General features: G+C 41.2%; 1 protein-coding gene across 6 annotated transcripts in view; it reads left to right on the forward strand.

The window, feature by feature from the left end:
- The window catches only part of UBAP2 (ubiquitin associated protein 2), a 141,554-nt gene that overhangs the window by 23,990 nt on the left and 97,201 nt on the right, over window positions 1-20,363 (forward strand). The gene's annotated exons all lie outside the window — the stretch shown is intronic.

Raw genomic sequence — 20,363 nt, forward strand, 5'->3', positions numbered from 1 at the left:
TTAAATACTTTTATCTCCTGACCTTAGGTAACCTAAAAGAGAAATATGACTATACCAAATAATTTTTTTTTTTTTCCTGTACCTATGGCATGTGGAAGTTACCAGGCCAGGGGTTGGACCTGCGCCACAAAAATGACAATACTGGATCCTTAACCCAGTGAGCCACCAGGGAACTTCTGACTATACCAAATAACTTTTGATGTCCTGTAATGTTCAGGGGTTCACCAGCATTCGTCTTTTTTTGTGGGCAGATTTTATGTACCAAATAGCAGATAACATTGTCTGCCACGCCTGCATGTAGAGAGTTAACCTTGTCCACCAACTGCTTGAGGCCTGACCCTGCCCTCAGCAGCTGGGGAGAATAAAAGTATCAGCTTGGTCAGCTCCTGGCATGCAGGGCACAAGTGCATGGAATTTGGTCTCACATTAGAGTTCCTTGGCACTGTAGTTGCTTTACTCCTCTGAGTTGAGGATGTACACTTCCTCTTGCTGGCTGCTTTGGGCCTCCCAAATTCTTTGAGATTCTTTTTTTTTGTTTTTGTTTTTTTTTTGCTTCTTAGGACCACACCTGTGGCATATGGAAGTTCCCAGGCTGGGGTCAAATTGGAGCTACAGCTGCTGGCCTACACAACAGCAACAGCAACTTCTTAACCCACTGAATGAGGCCAGGGATTGAACCCATATCCTCATGGATACTAGTTGGGTTCGTTAACCTCCAAGGTTCTTAATATAAACTGATTTTGTTCTCTGAAGGAATGAATACATGAACTTTCTCTGCAGGAAAAGGTTGAGAATAATGGGTATTTTCTTGACAGAAAAAGCCAGAACATGTATTGGAAGTTAAGTAAAAATAATAGAACTGGTAACAAAACATTACAACAGAGAGCCAAGGGGGCACCCAAGTGCATATGAAAGGCTGGGAAGCTAGATGAGATTCTGACCTAGAACCAGATCTTTCACATCAGGTATAAGCTATGCAGGTGACACTAACTGTAGTTAAGCTGTCTTAAAGACAAGGAAACTGAGTTGAAGTCTGTTGTATGGCTATGACCAAATGAGTAGCCTTGTAGCATAGCAGTGGGTAAGAGCACAGACTGTGGAACCAGATGGCCTAGGTTTGGATCTTGGATTTACCACTTAACTAGCTGCGAATCTCTGTATGTCTTAGTTTCCTGTCTGTAAAATGGGAGCAGTTTTACTTCAGAGTGTTCTTGGGAAGGTAATGACTTAATACTGTATATACAAAGCCCTTCAGTAGTGTCTGGCACATGATAAATGGCATGCATTGGCTGCTATTACTATTGCCTTTACTTCATGGTTTCTGGCTTTTGGGAATGAGTGAATGAGTCCTTCTTGTAGATGAAGGGCCCCCTACCCTTCCTTTCTAGTCCGAGATAGTCCTGGCACCATTGGCCTCTTTTTGGGACTGAGTGAACAGCGTCTCTGTGAACATTTTTTTTTTGGTAGGATTTTTATTTTTTCTATATAGTTGATTTACAAACTAGAGCATTCTTTTTTTTTGTGGTCTTTTTAGGGCCGCACTCTCAGCATATGGAGGTTCCCAGGTTAGGGGGTGAATTAGAGCTGTGGCCGCCGGCCTACACCCCCAGCCATAGCAACTCGGGATCTGAGCCACATCTGCCACCTACACTACAGCTCATGGCAACGCTGGATCCTTGATCCACTGATCGAGGCCGGGGATCAAACCTGCATCCTCATGGATGCTAGTTGGGTTCATTAACCACTGAGCCATGCTGGGAGCTCCAAACTGTGAACATTCTTTTTATTTATTTATTTTTTTAAAGTGAATTATTTTATTTTATTTTTTTATTATTATTTTTTTTTGTCTTTTTGTCATTTCTTGGGCCGCTCCCGCGGCATATGGAGGTTCCTAGGCCTAGGGGTCGAGTCAGAGCTGCAGCTGCCAGCCTACGCCAGAGCCACAGCAACTCGGGATCTGAACCGCGTCTGCGACCTAACCTCAACCCACGGCAACACTGGATCGTTAACCCACTGAGCAAGGCCAGGGATCGAACCTGCAACCTCATGATTCCTAGTCAGACTCGTTAACCACTGCGCCACGACCGGAACTCCCAAACTGAGCATTCTTGATGGAGATTTGCTCCTGTTTTTAGTAGTTGAGCCCTTAACTGATTAAGTAATTCATGTTGTCTAAGTTTATTGTTTAAAAAAAAAAGACATTGGTTTTGCTGTTTCTGGAATACAGTTTTTTCTTGATGGAGTAGATGAGATGCTCTGCATCATTGTGTGAACTTCTTTTAGGATCAAACCCACAACCTCATGGTTCCTAGTCAGATTCGTTTCTGCTGTGCCACGATGGGAACTCCAAAAAACTTTTTTAAATGCCTTAAATGGTCCTCTTACAATGAGTTTGTGATATTTGCTTGTGTAAGCTTTTTCTTGTTTGTTTGTCTTTTTTGGCCACCCCACAGGACATACAGTTCCGGGCCAGGGATCATATCTGAGCATAGTTGTGACGTATGCTTCAGCTGCAGCAATGCCAGATCCTGTAACCCACTGTTTTGGGTGAAGTATCGAACCCTTGTTGTGGTGCTGCAGATACACTACCAATCGTGTTGTGCCACAGTGGGAACTCCTGCTTATGTAAACTTTAATAGAAGTGCAGGTGGCCGTTAACCATTTTCAGTTCATTTCTATAATTCTGAAACAGGAGTTCCCATCGTGGTGCAGCAGAAACAAATCCAACTAGGAACCATGAGGTTGCAGGTTCTATCCCTGGCCTCGCTTAGTGGGTTAAGGATCTGGTGTTGCCGAGAGCTGTGGTGTAGGTTGCAGACGCAGCTCGGATCTGGCGTTGTTGTGGCTCTGGCATAGGCCAGCAGCTATAGCTCTTACTGGACCCCTAGCCTGGGAACCTCCAAATGCTGTGGGTGGGGCCCTAAAAAAAAAAAAAAAAAAAAAAACAAACAAAAAAATTCTGGAACGCTGGAAAATGCTGCTCTTTCACTGAGCTATCTTATCTACAAAAAAAGTCCTTGAAAAAAGAGCAGTTAATAAAACATTTTCTAAAAATGTCCCTTTATAGAGAAAGTCTTTGTAGTTTAATCAAGTTGGTTTATTCTGCTGAGATATATATATTTTACAGGTAATTTTAGACCATTCTTATTACACTTTAGATATCTAAGAAGCTTTATATGGTATGTTGCTAATTTTAGTTTTAAAGAGGTTAAAAATCTAGTAACATTTCTTATGTATTAAAATCCATCACATTTGAATGTGAGGTAAATACTGGTTTTACAGTTTGGTTGCTTAGGGCGAAATAATCTGGTGCTTCCTGCCACTCAAGAACCTGAGATGTGATGTTTGAGTTTCTCCTGAATTATTTTTAGAATCTCTTGCTCTTGTCTGTTTCTATTCTAAGAATTCTCTTGGAAGCTGTTCCAGGGTAATAGTTCTTCGGAGTGATGAGGGATGGAGGGGATGGAACACAAGTGTAAACTGAATTCCTATGATCTGGCAACTGGGTGCTTATTAGAGAAGCACTCTTAGTGCACGTAAGTCTTTTTCCAAAAAGGGGACATGGAATTTCCCTGTATGACAGTATGTTAAAAGTGTTGAGCTTTATAGTCTACTTACTGTAACATTTCATTTCCTCAGTTCATTGGTGGTAACAGTTTTTGAGGATGTGATAATTATATTGATAATTTATGCTTTTTATGCATTGATTTACGAATTCATTGTCTCCAGAAGCTCTATGTACAGTAAAGAAAATTTGTCTGTTGAATCATACATCCTGTTAACTTTCTGTTTTCTGAGCTTTTTTTTTTCCCAGAGAATTTTATTTTATTTTTAAATTTTTTTGCCATTTCTTGGGCTGCTCCCGAGGCATATGGAGTTTCCCAGGCCTACACCACAGCCACAGCAACTTGAAATCCAAGCCACGTCTGCGACCTATGTTGCAGCTCACAGCAACGCTGGATCCTTAACCCATTTAACTCGCAGCCATGGTTCCTAGTTGGATTCATTAACCAGTGCGCCATGACAGGAACTCCTCCCAGAGAATTTTAGTAACAAACTTTTTTTCCCTTGTTTGCTCTGTAAACATGGAGTTGTATCTTAAGAAGTTTTTTGCTGGACTTTTTTTTTTTTTTTTTGCTGTTTAGGGCCACACCCGTAGCATATGGAAGTTCCCAGGCTAGGGGTTCCATTTGGAGCTACAGCTGCCTGCCTACATCATAGCCACAGCAACTCAAGATTCAAGCTGAGTCTTCGACCTACACCACAGCTCGTGGCAATGCGAGATCCCCAGCCCACTGCTCGAGTAAGGGATTGAACCCACATCCTCATGGGTGCTAGTTGGATTCGTTTCTGCTGCACCCCATGGGAACTTCTATGCTGGAAAAATATTAAGACATTTTTCATAAACATTTCATTGTTAGTGTGATAAGACTTAGTGACAAAAACTAAGAGCCTGGAGTTGCCATTGTGGTGCAATGGGATCGTTGATATCTTGGGAGTGCTGTGACAGATTTGATCCCCAGCCTAGCACAGTGGGTTAAGGATCCAGCGTTGCTGCAGCTGTGGCTTAGGTCACAACTGCAGCTTGGAGCTGATCCCTGATTTGGGACCTATGCTGTGGGGTGTCCAAAAGAAGAAGAAAAATAGCCTGAATTTGTTTAAGCAGGCATTCTTAGAAGCATGAGCTGGGGCTATCATTACTATTTAATTTTTTTCTTGCAAGGATTGTATTTGCAATCTTTATGCCAAAAGCCTTTCATAGTAACAGTTTATGAATATATAACCTCTAGCACTAAACCTTTTTAAGAGAAATTTAATGAGAAGAATGGTTATGTCCAAACAACAGTTTTTTTTTTTTTTTTTTTTTTTTTTTTTTTAGGGCCACACCCAAAGCACATGAAAGTTTCCAGGCTAGGGGTCAAATTGGAACTGTAGCTGCTGGCCTATGCCACAGCCATAACAACTTGGGATTCCAGCCAAGTCTCTAGTCTATACCACAGCTCATGGCAACACTGGATCTTTAATCCACTGAGCAAGGCCAGGAATTAAATCTGCGTCCTCATGGATACCAGTTGGATTGGTTACCACTAAGCCACGACGGGAACTCCACAAACAAAAATATTTAAACGTAAAATAAGCAGCATACTTTACATGTTTCACCGTGCATTTATTCTAGTTTAGTCGTGGAACGGAGGCTATTATTTATTGCCTAATCACTTGTTTGTTGTTGAAAATGCAGATTGAGAATTAATGATTCGAGTGGAGATAGAAACTATTAATATTTATATTGAGGCAGTGAGTTAGTAAAATTTTAGTTGTTCAAAAGATAAGGAGTTTATGGTTTTTCTATGACAAGTGAGAATTCAGGTACAGTATATTAAAATATTTGGTTGTAATAGCAAAGCTATTAAGATTATAGAGGCTTTTTTTATGATTTTAGTTTTTTCCATTATAGTTGATTTACAGTATTTTGACAATTTCTGCTGTACAGCAAAGTGACCCAGTCATACTTACATATTCTTTTTCTCACATTATCCTCCATCGTGGTCCATCACAAGTGACTAGATAGAGTTCCCTGTGCTATACAGTAGGATCTAACTGCTTACCCACTCCAAATGCAATAGTTTGTCTGTTAACTCCAGACTCTCAGTCCATACCACTCCCTCCTCCTTGGTAACCACAAGTTTTTTCTTCCAAGTCCATGAGGTTTATTTTCTGTGGAAAGGTTCATTTGGCAATATATTAGATTCCAGATATAAGTGATATCATATGGTATTTGGCTTTCTCTTTCTGACTTACTTCATTTAGTATGAGAGTCTTTTATTCTATCCATGTTGCTGCAAATGGCATTGTTTTGTTATTTTTTGTGGCTGTGTAGTATTCCATTGTGTATACATACTACATCTTCTTAATCCATTCATCTGTTGATGGACATTTAGGTTTTTTCAATGTCTTGGCTATTGTGAATAGTGCTGCAGTGAACATATGGGTGCATGCATCTTTTTCAATGAAAGTTTTGTCCGAATATATGCCCAGAGTAGGATTGCTGGGTCATAGGGTAGTTCTATATTTAGTTTTCTGAGGTACTTGCATAATGTTTTTTGTTTTTTTTTTCTTTTTTTTGTCTTTTCTAGGGCCACACTTGCGGCATATGGCTCCCAGGCTAGGGGTCGAATCAGAGCTGTAGTCGCTGGCCTATGCCAGAGCCACAGCAACACCAGATCTGAGCTGTGTCTGTGACCTTACACCACAGCTCACGGCAACGCCGGATCTTTAACCCATTGATCAAGGCCAGGGATCGAACCCGCAACCTCATGGTTCCTCGTCAGATTCGTTAACCACTGAGCCACAACGGGAACTCCTCCATAATATTTTCTTTTCTTTTTTTTTTTTTTTTTTTTTTTTTTTTTTTTTGTCTTTTTTTTTTGTTGTTGTTGTTGTTATTGTTGCTATTTCTTGGGCCACTCCCGCGGCATATGGAGGTTCCCAGGCTAGGGGTTGAATCGGAGCTGTAGCCACCGGCCTACGCCAGAGCCACAGCAACGTGGGATCCGAGCCGCGTCTGCAACCTACACCACAGCTCGCGGCAACGCCGGATCGTTAACCCGCTGAGCAAGGGCAGGGACCGAACCTGCAACCTCATGGTTCCTAGTCGGATTTGTTAACCACTGCGCCACGACGGGAACTCCTCTTTTTTTTTTTTTTTTCATAATATTTTCTATAGTGGTGTCTGGATTAGAGTCTTTTGTGTAAGTCAAAAAACTCAAATCTTAACATCTTCTCGTGGCATAGCAGAAACGAATCTGACTAGGAACCATGAGGTTGCAGGTTCGATCCCTGGCCTTGCTCAGCGGGTTAAGGATACGGCATTGCTGTGGCTGTGGTGTAGGTGGGCAGCTACATCTCTGATTAGACCCCCAGCCTGGGGACTTTCATATCCTGAGGGTGCAGCCTAAAAAGGAAAAAAAAAATCCTTTCAATTTAGCTTATTTCCTTACATGCAGATTTTCATCACCAGATGGCACTGCTGTAAGAAGAAATACTCATTTTGTTATAATTAATGTACTTAATTTTCAGAAATGAGGGCACTAAGGAATAAAGAGAGTTGAGTGAAAAGATCACATAATTCAATGAAAAAAAAAGGTTTCAAAATTTGCAGGTAGGGGAGTTCCTGTTGTGGTGCAACAGAAAAGACTGACTGGTATTCTTGAGGATGTAGGTTTGATCCCTGGCCTTGCTCAGTGGGTTAAGGACCTGGCATTTCCGTGAGCTGTGGTATGGGTCACAGACACAGCTTGGAGCCTGTGTTGCTGTGGTGTAGGTTGGCAGCTGTAGCTCTGATTCGACCCCTAGCCCAGGAACTTCATATGCCATGGGTGCAGCCCTAAAAAGACCAAACAAAACAAAACAAACCACCAAAAAACAAAACCCAAAAAACAAAAAACTCAGGTAAACTAAACATGATTTTTTTTTTTTTTTTTTTGGTAAAGGTTTCACCCTTGGAATACCACTCAGCTATGCAGATTTTGGTTGGATGTTTTATTTTTTGGTTGTGCTGTGGCACGTGGAAGTTCCTGGGCCAGGGGTCAAACCCACACCACATTTGCAGCCTGTACCTCAGCTGTGGTAACACCAAATCCTTAACATGCTGTGTTACAAGGAAACTTGCTGGAGGAAGAAGTTTTAAGTAGGCATGTTAGGCGTGCAAGATATTCTAGTTAATTGGTTTTTTGCTATTATGGGGTATGTGAAAGTGCAATAATATGCCTGTGGACTTCAGCATTCCAATTTACAGAGGATGTTTTGAGAAAATAAATAATATTAAGACAGCTAATTCAGAAAAAATCTTCTGAAACCTTTTCTAGCTAAAATAGATTTTAGGGACATAATTTTCATTGTGGTGCCTAAAATGGTATCCTAAATTAATGGTTAGTCTTCTCTCTTTAAATCTAAGATACATAGGTCCAAAAGAGTAATAGAAATACTTTTATACTATCACTTCATTTTTACTTATTTATTTATTGCTTTTTAGGGCTGCAGCCATGGCATATGGAGATTCTCAGGCTAGGGGTCAAATCGGAGCTACAGCTTCCAGCCGACACCACAGCAACATGGGGTCCGAGCTGCGTCTGCGATCTACACCACATCTCACGGCAATGCCGATCCTTAACCCACTGAGCATGGCCAGGGATCGAACCTGCATCCTCATGGATCCTAGTTGGGTTCATTACCACTGAGCCATGACAGGAACTCCCTGTACATCCTTAAAATACCTGCAGAATATTTTAACACATGGTCTGGTAATAAACATTTAGAAGTATAGTCAGCCAGTTCTTCTCAACTTCTTTAATAGTTGATTTTTCCTCACCAGTGCATTGCTATTTTGTTAGAAATTGTATTTCTGGGTTTTCTTTTTTTTTGTCTTTTTTTTTTGCCATTTCTTGGGCCGCTCCAGCGGCATATGGAGGTTCCCAGGCTAGGGGTTGAATCGGAGCTGTAGCCACCGGCCTATGCCAGAGCCACAGCAACGCAAGATCCGAGCCGCGTCTGCAACCTACACCACAGCTCAGGGCAACGCCGGATCGTTAACCCGCTGAGCAAGGGCAGGGGTCGAACCCACAACCTCATGGTTCCTAGTCAGATTCTTTAACCACTGCGCCACGACGGGAACTCCGGGGGTTGTTGTTTTAAGGAGTGTCTTGGCTCTTTGACTGTTTGTTCCCCCATGTAATTTTATTTTATTTTTCAATTTTTTTTTTTTTTTTTTTTTTGAGGGCTGCACCTGTGGCATGTGGAGTTTCCCAGGCTAGAGGTCGAATTGGAGCTGCAGCCACTGGCCTACGCCACAGCCACAGTAACGTCAGATCTGAGCCATGTCTGCGACCCACACCACAGCTCATGGCAACACCAGATCCCCAACCCACTGAGTGAGGCCGAGGATTGAATCTGTGTCCTCATGGATACTAGTCGGGTTGGTTAACCACTGAGCCACGACGGGAACTCCTTAATTTTTATTTTTATTTTTTGTCTTTTTAGGGCTGCCCCCATCGAACCTGCATCCTCATGGATACTAGTCAGATTTGTTACCTCTGAGCCACGACAGGAACTCCACCCTGTTTAATTTTAGAATCACCTTGTCAGCTTCGAGACAAACCCTTGTTAGAATATTACTGTGAATTAAGTTGAATCTGTAGTTGAGGAAGAAGTATTACTTTTATTGAGTGAATCTTAAAAACAGAGGTAGGAACATTTCTTTCAAGGACCGGATAGTAAGTTTTTCTTGCCTTGCCTGTGATATAATGATTCATTACTGCCATCATGGTGTAAAAGCAGAGACAGACAATTTCTTAGAAATTTTTTTTTGTTTGTTTGGCGTTCCCTTGTGGCCTAGTATTTAAGGATTCTGTGTTATTACTGCTGTGGCCTGTTGTCATTGCTGGGGCTCAGTTCATTCCCTGGCCCAGCAACTTCCTTGTGCTGTAGGCATGGCCTTTTTTTGTTAGCTGGTATATAGGTATACTTAATTTCTGTACATTTATTTATTTTATTTTTTATTTTATACGTTTTTTTGCTGTTTCCATGGCACGTGGAAGTACCTGAGCCAGGGATCAAACCTGTGCCACAGAAGTGACAATGCGGGATTTAACCTGTTGAGTCTCCAGGGGACTCCCTTGTACATTTATTTTTATTTTTTGTTTTTTTGCCATTCCTAGGGCTTCTCCCACGGCATATGGAGGTTCCCAGGCTAGAGGTCCAATCGGAGCTGTAGCCACCGGCCTAAGCCAGAGCTGCAGCAACGGGAGATCCGAGATGGGTCTGCAACCTACACCACAGTTCACGGCAATGCCAGATCCTAACTCACTGAGCAAGGCCAGGAATCGAACCCGAAACCTCATGGTTCCTAGTCGGATTCATTAACCACTGAGCCACAGTGGGAACTCCCTATTTTTATTTTGTATTTAGAATTTTTCCTATATTTACTAATTATAATAATTGTATTTAAAGATTGTTTATGCTTTTATTTGCAGAATTACTTGGGAAGTGTGATCTTGTAATATTTTCTTCTTCTTCTTTTTTTTTTTTTTTTTTTAACTTTTTTGGGTGACCCCCAGCATATGGAGCTCCTGGGCCAGGGATCAGATCCAAGTTGGAGGATTTCCCATTGTGGCTCAGTGGTAATGAACCCAACTAGTATCCATGAGGATTTGGGTTTCACCCCTGGCCTCCCTCAGTGGGTTAAGGATCCTGTGTTGATGTGGGTTGTGGTCTAGGTTGGCAGCTATAGCTCTAATTTGATCCCTATCCTGGAACTTCTATATGCTGTAGGTGCAGCTCTAGAAAGATTAAAAAACAAACAAACAAACAAAAAAACCCCAAACCAAGTCAGACTTGTAACCTATGCTGCAGCCATGACAATGCCAGATCCTTAAACGCTGCACTGGGTTGGCGATTGAACCAGCATCCTTGCTGTTGTAGAGACACCATTGATCACTGGTGCCACAGTGGGAACTCCTGTTTGTGTTTTTGGCTATGCCTATAGCATGTGGAAGTTTCCCAGCCATAGCTGTGACTTATGCCACAGTTGTGGCAATGCTGATCCTTAACTTGTTGTGCCACAGTGGGAACTCCTCTTTTGTCATTCTTAACCCTTTCCATAAGTAATTTCTTGATTAGCCCAGTATAAGCTTTAAACTTTTATTTCTTAGCTTTTTCTGCTTGGTTTCTCAGATTTATCCAGCTTTGATTTCAGGAGCCACTTTTTTTTTCTGTCTTTTTAGGGTTGCACCTGTTCATATGGAAGTTCCCAGGCTAGCGGTTGAATTGGAGCTGTAGCTGCTGGCCCACACCACAGCCAGATTGGAGTTGCGTCTGCGACTTAAATCACAGCTCACAGCAATGCCATATCCTTTACCCACTGATCGAGACCAGGGATTGAACCTGTGCCCTCATGGATACTAGTCAGATTTGTTTCCACTGAGCCATGACAGGAACTCCCAGGAGCCACTTTTTTCCCCACTTTAAAAGAATTTCTTGGGAGTGGCTGTCATGGCTCAGTGGTAACAATCCTGACTGGGATCTGTGAGGATTTGGGTTCAATCCCTGGCCCTGCTCAGTGGGTCTGGGATCCAGCGTTGCTGTGAGCTGTGGCATAGGCTGGCAAGGCGGCTGCATCTCTGATTCAACCTGTATCTTGGGAACTTCCATGTGCCTGGGGTGCAGCCCTAAAAAAAATAAAAAAATCTGAAGTATAGTTGATTTATAATGTGTTAATTTTTGCTGTACAGCAAAGTGACTCAGTTATACATATATACACACATTCCTTATGTTATCTTCCATTGTGGTCTATATTTTTTTTCCATATTTTTTTCCATTATGGTTTATCATAGGTTATTGAATATAGTTCCCTGAACCTTGTTTATCCATCCTGTATATAATAGTTTGCATCTGCTAATCCTAAACTCCAAATCTTTCCCTCCCCCATACCCTTTCACCCTTGGCAACTATAAGTCAATTTTCTATGTCTGTGAGTGTTTCAGTTTCATAGATATGTTGATTGTGTTGTATTTTAGATTCCATGGTATAAGTGATATGTGGTATTTGTCTCTGTCTGACTTCAATTAGTATGGTAATAGTTAGGTGCATCCATGTTGCTATAAATGGCCTTATTTCATTCTTTTTATGGCTGAGTAATATTCCATTGTGTGTGTTTCTGTGTGTATATACACTTATACATACAATGTATATATATGTATTTATACACACACCACATTTTTATCCATTCATCTGTTGATGAGCATTTAGCTATTTTCTATGTCTTAGCTATTTTATTTTTATTTATTTTATTTTATTTTTTTATTTTTTATCTTTTTGCCATTTCTTGGGCCGCTCCCACGGCATATGGAGGTTCCCAGGCTAGGGGTCGAATCAGAGCTGTAGCTGCCAGCCTACACCAGAGCAACAGCAACACGGGATCTGAGCCTTGTCTGCAACCTACACCACAACTCACGGCAATGCTGGATCCTTAACCCACTGAGCAAGGCCAGGGATCGAACCTGCAACCTCATGGTTCCTAGTCGGAGTTGTTAACCACTGAGCTACGACGGGAACTCCTGTCTTAGCTATTTTAAATAGTGCTGCTATGGGGAGTTCCCTGGTGGTCTAAGTCGTTAGGGTTTAGTCCTTTCTTTGCTGCAGGCCCAGTTCAATCCCTGGTCTCAGTGTTGGAGGGTGAGGGGAAAGAGAGAGAGAGCCTTGAGAAGGCTGATAATGAGCTTCTCTAAGGGATGGGTGTGATACAATCTAAAGGAGATTGGTTGGACCAGTTAGGGCATCCAGGTGTGCCTTTTTCTTGGACATCTCATCCTGTGACTCATCTTGTAAGTGACAGTGTTACATCCAATTTTAGTTTTCAGTCTAGCAGGGTCAACTTTAAACTTTTTTTGATATGAAGTATGTTATTATCTTAAACTTCCTCCTGGAGTATTTTAATTTTTTGGTTGATTTAAATGTTGTGTTAGGATTTTTTTTTTGTCTTTTAGGGCTGCACCCGTGGCATATGGAGGCTCCCAGGCTAGGGGTGGAATCAGAGCTGTAGTGGCTGGCCTACACCACAGCCACAGCAATTTGGGATCCAAGCCGTGCCTGTGACCTACACCACAGCTCACCTCAACGCCAGATCTTAACCCATTGAACGGGATCAGCGATCAAACCCATATTGTCGTGGACACTAGTTGGGCTTGCTAACCATTGAGCCACGATAGGAACTCCAAAAATGTTTTTGTTAGTTTCGGGTAAACAGTAGAGTCCTTCAGTTGTACATTTTTTTTTTTGACTTTTTTCTATTATAGGTTGTTATAAGATATTGAGTATAGTTCTCTGTGCTATGCAGTACATCCTTGTTAATGTATTCTGTATATAGTGGTCTGTATCTGTTAATCCCAAACTCCTAATTTATTCCTCCCTCTTTCCCGTTTGGTAACTGTAAGTTTGTTTTCTATGTCTTTGGGTCTGTTTCTGTTTTGTAAATAAGTTCATTTGTTTTATTTTTTAGATTTTACATATAAGTGATACGGTATTTTATTTGTCTTTGGCTTACTTCATTCTATAAGATAATATCTACGTCGTCTGTGTTGCTCCATATGTCAAGATTTCATTCTTTTTATGGCTGAGTAATATTCCATTGATGTACTTTTTTTTTTGCTGTGGCATGTGGGTTTCCTGGCCAGGGGTGGAATCCAGACCACAGCAGTGCCCCAAGCCACTGCATTGCCAATATCGGATCTTTAACCCACTTTGCTACAAGGGAACTCCAAAGTACATAATTTTTTTATGTGCCATGTTTAGGTCAGTTGATTCAAAGAAATATTTGTAGGGAGTTCCCGTCGTGGTGCAGTGGTTAACGAATCCAACTAGGAACCATGAGGTTGCGGGTTCGGTCCCTGCCCTTGCTCAGTGGGTTAACGATCCGGTGTTGCCGTGAGCTGTGGTGTAGGTTGCAGATGCAGCTCGGATGCCGCGTTGCTGTGGTTCTGGCTAGGCCAGTGGCTACAGCTCCGATTCGACCCCTAGCCTGGGAACCTCCCATATGCCGCAGAAGCGGCCCAAGAAATAGCAAAAAGACAAAAAAAAAAAAAAAAAAAAACCCAAAACAAAGATATTTGTACATCATTGAGGGTTAGTCTGTTTCCAGTTCCAGCTCTTAAATGTGGTTCATAAGGAAGGATGTATAGGTTTTCCACTAAAAACATGAGACTGTTTAACATGACTCTTATTAGATGATTGGGTTTGTACAATCTCAACACATTTTTTTTTTCCCTTTTTCTGTTTTTGTCCGTACCCAAGGCATATGAAATTTTCGGGTCAGGGATGGAATCCCAACCTCAGCAGTGCTGGATCCTTAACCCACTGGGTCACACAGTGGGAACTCTTCATCAGATAGTGGTAACAACCAGTGTCTCCAGAAAGGACATAGATAGTGTGTTGATTAAATACTAAGTGTCAGTTTATTGAGGATCTCAGAGTGTGAGTTTTCTCCTTATTGTGTCCATGAGAGCAAAGCCAGGTGTCTTTTTTTAGGGCCGTACCCATGGCATATGGAGGTTCCCAGGCTAGGTGTCCAATCAGAGCTGCTGTGCAGCCACAGCAATGCCAGATCCGAGCTGCATCTGTGACCTACACCACAGCTCATGGCAACGCTGGATCCTTAACCCCCTGAGCAAAGCCAGGGATTGAACCTGCAACTTTATGGTTTCCTAGTCTGTTTTGTTTCTGCTACGCCATGAGGGAAACTCCAGGTGTCTTTTGTTTCTCAGGGAGCATAAAGTCGGTTAAGTGTGTGAGGGAGTTCACTGGTTGTCCAGCGGTTAGGATTTGGCATTTTCACCACTGAAGCCCGAGTTCAATTCCGGTTTTGGGAACTGAGATCCTACATCAAGCTGCTGCAAAGCTATGCCCCCCACCCCCCGCCTGCAATTTTTTTTTGTCAAGTATAAGATTTTGTTTTTAGTTTCATGGTCATATTTGCAGTTATATTTTTAGCTTTGCCTGATCAACTATACCCCTAAGCTTTATGTACATTTCATTTCATTTTATTTTTTTTAAAGTACATTTTAGAGCCCTACTAAATCTTAGACTAGGATGTTGAGCCTGGGTGTCCATTGGCATTGAGGGGATGGTGTGAGTTATTCATGGACAGATTTTACAGGGAGAGCGTAAGGGAGATGAGATTCAGGCAGAAATTTGTGTGGATATGCATCTTTCTGAGGGCCATAGTTTTCATTAAATTGTCTGAGTACTTAATTACCTAAACAAGTAAGTCACCACATTAGAATGAAACATCTTTTTTTAGGGCTGCGCCTGTGGCATATGGAGCTTCCCAGGCTAGGCGTGGAATTGGAGCTGTAGCTGCTGGCCTATGCCACAGCCACAGCAATGTGGGATCCAAGCTGTGTCTGCAACCTGCACCACAGCTCACAGCAACGTGAATCAACCCACTGAGTGAGGCCAGGGATTGAGCCCGCATTATCATGGATGTTAGTCGGGTTTGTTAACCACTGAGCCCTGATCGGAACTTTTTTTTTTCTTCAAGTTTTATTTCTGATTTGTTTGTTCTGGTAAAGTTTTTTTGACGTATAGTTGGTTGACAATGTTGTGATAATTTCTGCTGCACAGCAAGATGATTCTGTTATACGTGTACACACATCCATTCTTTTTCCACATACACCATCACAAAATACTGGGTAGAGTTCCCTGTGCTATACTGCAGGTCCCTGTTGGCTAGTCATTCTGTATACCAGAGTATGTATATGCCAGTCCTCAAACCTTCAGTCCATTCCTTCCCCTACCACCTGTCCTCTTTGGTAACCCTAAGTTTGTTTTCAAAGTCTATGACTTTCTGTTCTACAAATAAGTTCATTTGTATGCTTTTTTAAGACCCCATGTATAAGTGATATCATATGGTCTTTGTTTGATTTACTTCACTTAGTATGATAATCTTTCGGTCTATCCCTATAGCTGCAAATGGCATTATTTTATTATGACTGAGTAATATTCCATTGTATGTATGTGTGTGTGTGTGTGTGTATACACACACCACATCTTTGTTTATATTTTAAACATTTATTCCTATATTGCATATATGTACCAAATCTTTTTTTTTTTTTTTTTTGGTACCACATCTTCTTTATCTACTCCTCTGTCAGTGGACATTTAGGTTATTTTCCATGTCTTGGCTATTGTAAATAGTGGTGTGATGAACATTGGGGTGCTTGTATCTTTTTGAATTAAGATTTTCTCTGGATAGATGCTCAGGATTGGAATTGCTGAGTCATAGGGTAGTTATATTTTTAGTTTTTGAGGAACCTCCATACTTTTTTCCATAGTGGTTGTACCAGTTTACATTCCTGCCAACAGTGTAAGAGGGTTCCCTTTTCCCCGTACCCTCTACATTTATTGTTTGTAGACTTTTGTTGTTGTTGTTGTTGTTGTTGTTGTTGCTATTTCTTGGGCCGCTCCCGCGGCATATGGAGGTTCCCAGGCTAGGGGTCCAATTGGAGCTGTAGCCCCTGGCCTACGCCACAGCCACAGCAACACAGGATCCGAGCCGCGTCTGCAACCTACACCACAGCTCACGGCAACGCCGGATCGCTAACCCACTGAGCAAGGCCAGGGATCGAACCCGCAACCTCATGGTTCCTAGTCGGATTCGTTAACCACTGCACCACGACGGGAACTCCCTGTTTGTAGACTTTTTGATGATGGCCATTCTGGCTGGTTAAAGGTTATACTTCATAGTAGTTTTGATTTGCATTTCTCTAATAATTAGTGATATTGAGCATCTTTCATGTGTTTTTTGGCCATCTCTATGTCTTTGAAGAAATGTCTATTTGTATCTTCTACCCATTTTTTTATTAGTGAATTTTAGTACACTTATAGTTGTACAACGATCATTACAACCCAGTTTTATACCATTTCCATCCCAAACCTGTCTCCTTGGGAAACTAATTTTTTTAAAGTCTGTGAGCCAGTGTCTGTTCTGCAAAGAAGTTCATTGTGTCCTTTTTTCAGATTTTCAGTGATAGCATATGGCTGGAAAAGATACATGTACTCCAATGTTGATTGCAGCACTGTATACCATAGTCAAGATGTGGCCCATTTTTGATTGGGTTGTTTTTCTTTTTTTTATATTCAGTTTCATGAGTTGTCTGTATATTTTGTTATTATTTTTTCTTGGTCTTTTTGCCATTTCTTGGGCCGCTCCCACAGCATATGGAGGTTCCCAGGCTAGGGGTCTAATCAGAGCTGTAGCTACCGGCCTACACCAGAGCCACAGCAACGCAGGATCCGAGCCGATTCTGCAACCTACACCACAGCTCACGGTAACACCAGATCCTTAACCCACTGAGCAAGGGCAGGGACCGAACCCGCAACCTTATGGTTCCCAGCCGGATTTGTTAACCACTGCGCCACAATGGGAACTCCTGTTTGTATATTTTGGAGATGAATCCCTTGGCAGTCACATCATTTGCAAATACTTTCTCCCATTCTGGGGGTTGCCTTTTTGTTTTGTTCATTTCTGATTCTTAAAATGAGGTTAATGCCAAGTTCTATAAAGTGTTAAGGGTTTCAGGGTGTAATTTATGCAAAACACTTAGTTCGGTCCTCAGCACATAGTAAATTTAAATCAAAAATTGTTGTAGGGAGTTCCTGTCGTGGCGCAGTGGTTAACGAATCCGACTAGGAACCATAAGGTTGCGGGTTCGATCCCTGGCCTTGCTCAGTGGGTTAATGATCTTCGGCGTTGCCGCGAGCTATGGTGTAGGTCGCAGACGCGGCTCGGATCCCGTGTTGCTGTGGCTCTGGCATAGGCTGGTGGTTACAGCTCCGATTGGACCCCTAGCCTGGGAACCTCCCATATGCCGCAGGAGCGGCCCAAGAAATGACAAAAAGACAAAAAACAAACAAAAATTGTTGTAACCATATACATGGTATAAGGCATTTTATGGGGGCCTTAATAATTTTTTCTTTTTTCTTTCTTTTTTTTTTTTTTTTTTTTGATCTTTTTAGGGCCACACCCATGGCATATAAGTTCCCAGGTAATGGTCAAAGCAGAGCTGCCAGCCTATACCACAGCCACAGCAATGCCAGATTGGAGCCAAGTCTGCAACCTACACCACAGCTCATGGCAATGCCGGATCCTTATCCCATTGAGCAAAGCCAGGGAGTGAACCCTTGTCCTCATGGATGCCTGTTGGGTTCATTACCACTGAACCACAACGAGAACTCCCAATAATTGCTTTTATTTTTGTTTTTTCACAGTTGCTTAGATTTCTGTGTAGCCACTACTGATTGAACACTGTACTTTATTTCACATGTGCAAATTAACTTCTGTTTTTTCACTTAAAATTTTTTTGACATACAGTTGATTAACAATGTTGTGATAATTTCTGCTGTACAACAGTCATTCAGCTATATATGTACACATACCCATTTTCTTTCAGATTCTTTTCCCACATAGATCATCACAAAATATTCATATATGCAAATTAACTTCTTAAGGTGGTCATAAACATTTTCTTAGAAGCACCTGTATTTTCTGGCTCTGATTGAATTTGGTTGCTCTGTATGACTGGTTAGCTGTCAGCTGTCAAGATACCATATATATATATTTTTTTTTAATTACTCAGTGAATTTTATTACAATTATAGTTGTACAATGATCATCACAACTCGATTTTATAGCATTTTCATCCCAAACCCCCAGCCCATCCCCCACCCCCAACCTGTCTCATTTGGAAATCATAAGTTTTTCAAAGTCTGTGAGTGAATATTTGTTCTGCAAAGAAGTTCATTGTGTCCTTTTTTTAGATTCCACATGTAAGTGATAGCATTTGATGTTGGTGGCTCACTGTCTGACTGACTGCACTTCACATGATAATTTCTAGGTCCATTCATGTTGCTGCAAATGCCATTATTTCTTTCCTTTTAATGGCTGAGTAATATTTCATTGTGTATATATACCACATCTTCCTTATCCACTCTTCTGTCGATGGACATTTTGGTTGTTTCTATGTCTTGGCTGTTGTATATAGTGGTGCAATGAACATTGGAGTACATGTGTCTTTTTGAGTCATGGTTTTCTCTGGATAGATGCCAGGAGTGGGATTGCTGGATCAAATGGTAATTATCTTTTTAGTTTTCTGGGAAATCTCCATACTGTTTCCACAGTAGTTGCACCAATTTACATTCCCACCAGCAGTATAATAGGGTTTCCTTTTATCCACAGTCTCTCCAGTACTTACTGTTTGTAGACCTTTTTGATGATGATCATTCTGGCTGGTGTAAGGTGGTACCTCATAGTGGTTTTGATTTGCTCTTCTCTAATAACTAGTAATGTTGAACATCTTTTCATGTGTTTTTTGGCCATCTGTATGTCTTCTTTGGAGAATTGTCTGTTTAGATCTTCTGTCCATTTTTTGATTTTTTTGTTTTTGTTTTTTTTTGTATTGAGCTGCAGAAGGTGTTTATAAATTTTGGCGATTAATCCCTTGTCACTTCATTTACAAATATTTTCTCCCATTCTGTAGATTGTCTTTTCATTTTGTTTAGGGTTTTCTTTTTTTTTCTTTTTGTCTTTTTACGGCTATACCTGAGGCATATGGAGGTTCCCAGGCGAGGGGTCTACTTGGAGCTGTAGCCACCGGCTTATGCTAGAGCCGCAACAATGCAGGATCCGAGCTGCGACTGCGACCTACACCACAGCTCACAGCAATGCCGGGTCCCTAACCCATTGATTGAGGCCAGGGATTGAATTGGAAACCTCATAGTTCCTATTCGGATTCGTTTCTGCTGTGCCATGACAGGAATCCTTTTTAGGGTTTTCTTTGCTGTGCAGAATCTTTTAAGTTTAATTAGGTCCCATTTGTTTATTATTATTTTTTTTATTGTCATTACTTTAGAAGGTGGACCTGAGAAGATGTTGCTGTGGTTTATGTTGGAGAGTGCTTGGGCTGTGTTTTCCTCTAACAGTTTTATAATAGTATCTTGTCTTATATTTAGGTCTTTAATGCATTTTGAGTTTATTTTTGTGTATGGTGTTAGGAAGTGTTCTAATTTCATTCTTTTCCATGTGGCTGTCCAGTTTTCCCAGCACCACTTATTGAAGGGACTATCTTTTCTCCATTCTATATTGTTGCCTCCTTTGTCATAGATTAGTTGACTGTAGGTGTGTGGGTTTAATTCTGGGCTTTCTCGCCAGTTCCAATATCTCCAATAATTTTAAGACCCTGCTTTTTGATTGTTTTTTGGTCTATACCCAGAAGTGGAATTACTGAATCATGTGGTAATTCTACTTTTGATTTTTTTTTTTTCTTGAGGAACCACCATGCTATTTCCTATAGTGGCTGCACCATTTTACATTGCTAACAGTGGTGTTCTAGGATTCCAGTTTCTCTGCATCTTCTCAAACTTACTTGCTGTTTGAAAATTTTTTTTTTTATCATGATAGCTGTCTTAATTGGTGTGAAGAGGTATTTTGTCATAATCATGTTTGATGGCATATTATATTGAGTTATATGCTTGGAAGTTAGTAGCTATTATTCAGTAAGTATTTGTTGAGTAAGCAAAGAAAAATTACAATTGTCTTTGTCTCTTTGGAAGATTTATTGTTTATAAATGGTTTTTGCCTTAAGATATGCTTGCTTCTGGACATCACATTTTAAATTAGACTGGCCAGATGTAGTATTGCTTTGGGGTTCAAATACCAATGGCAAATGGAAGAGGCAGATAAAACTACATGTAGTAGCATCTGCATACAGTCATCCTTTGGTATGTGCATGAGATTAGTTCCAGGACCTCCCTCAGATA

This window comes from Sus scrofa, chromosome 10 (genome assembly GCF_000003025.6).
Source record: "Sus scrofa isolate TJ Tabasco breed Duroc chromosome 10, Sscrofa11.1, whole genome shotgun sequence".
Taxonomy (NCBI): Eukaryota; Metazoa; Chordata; class Mammalia; order Artiodactyla; family Suidae; genus Sus; species Sus scrofa.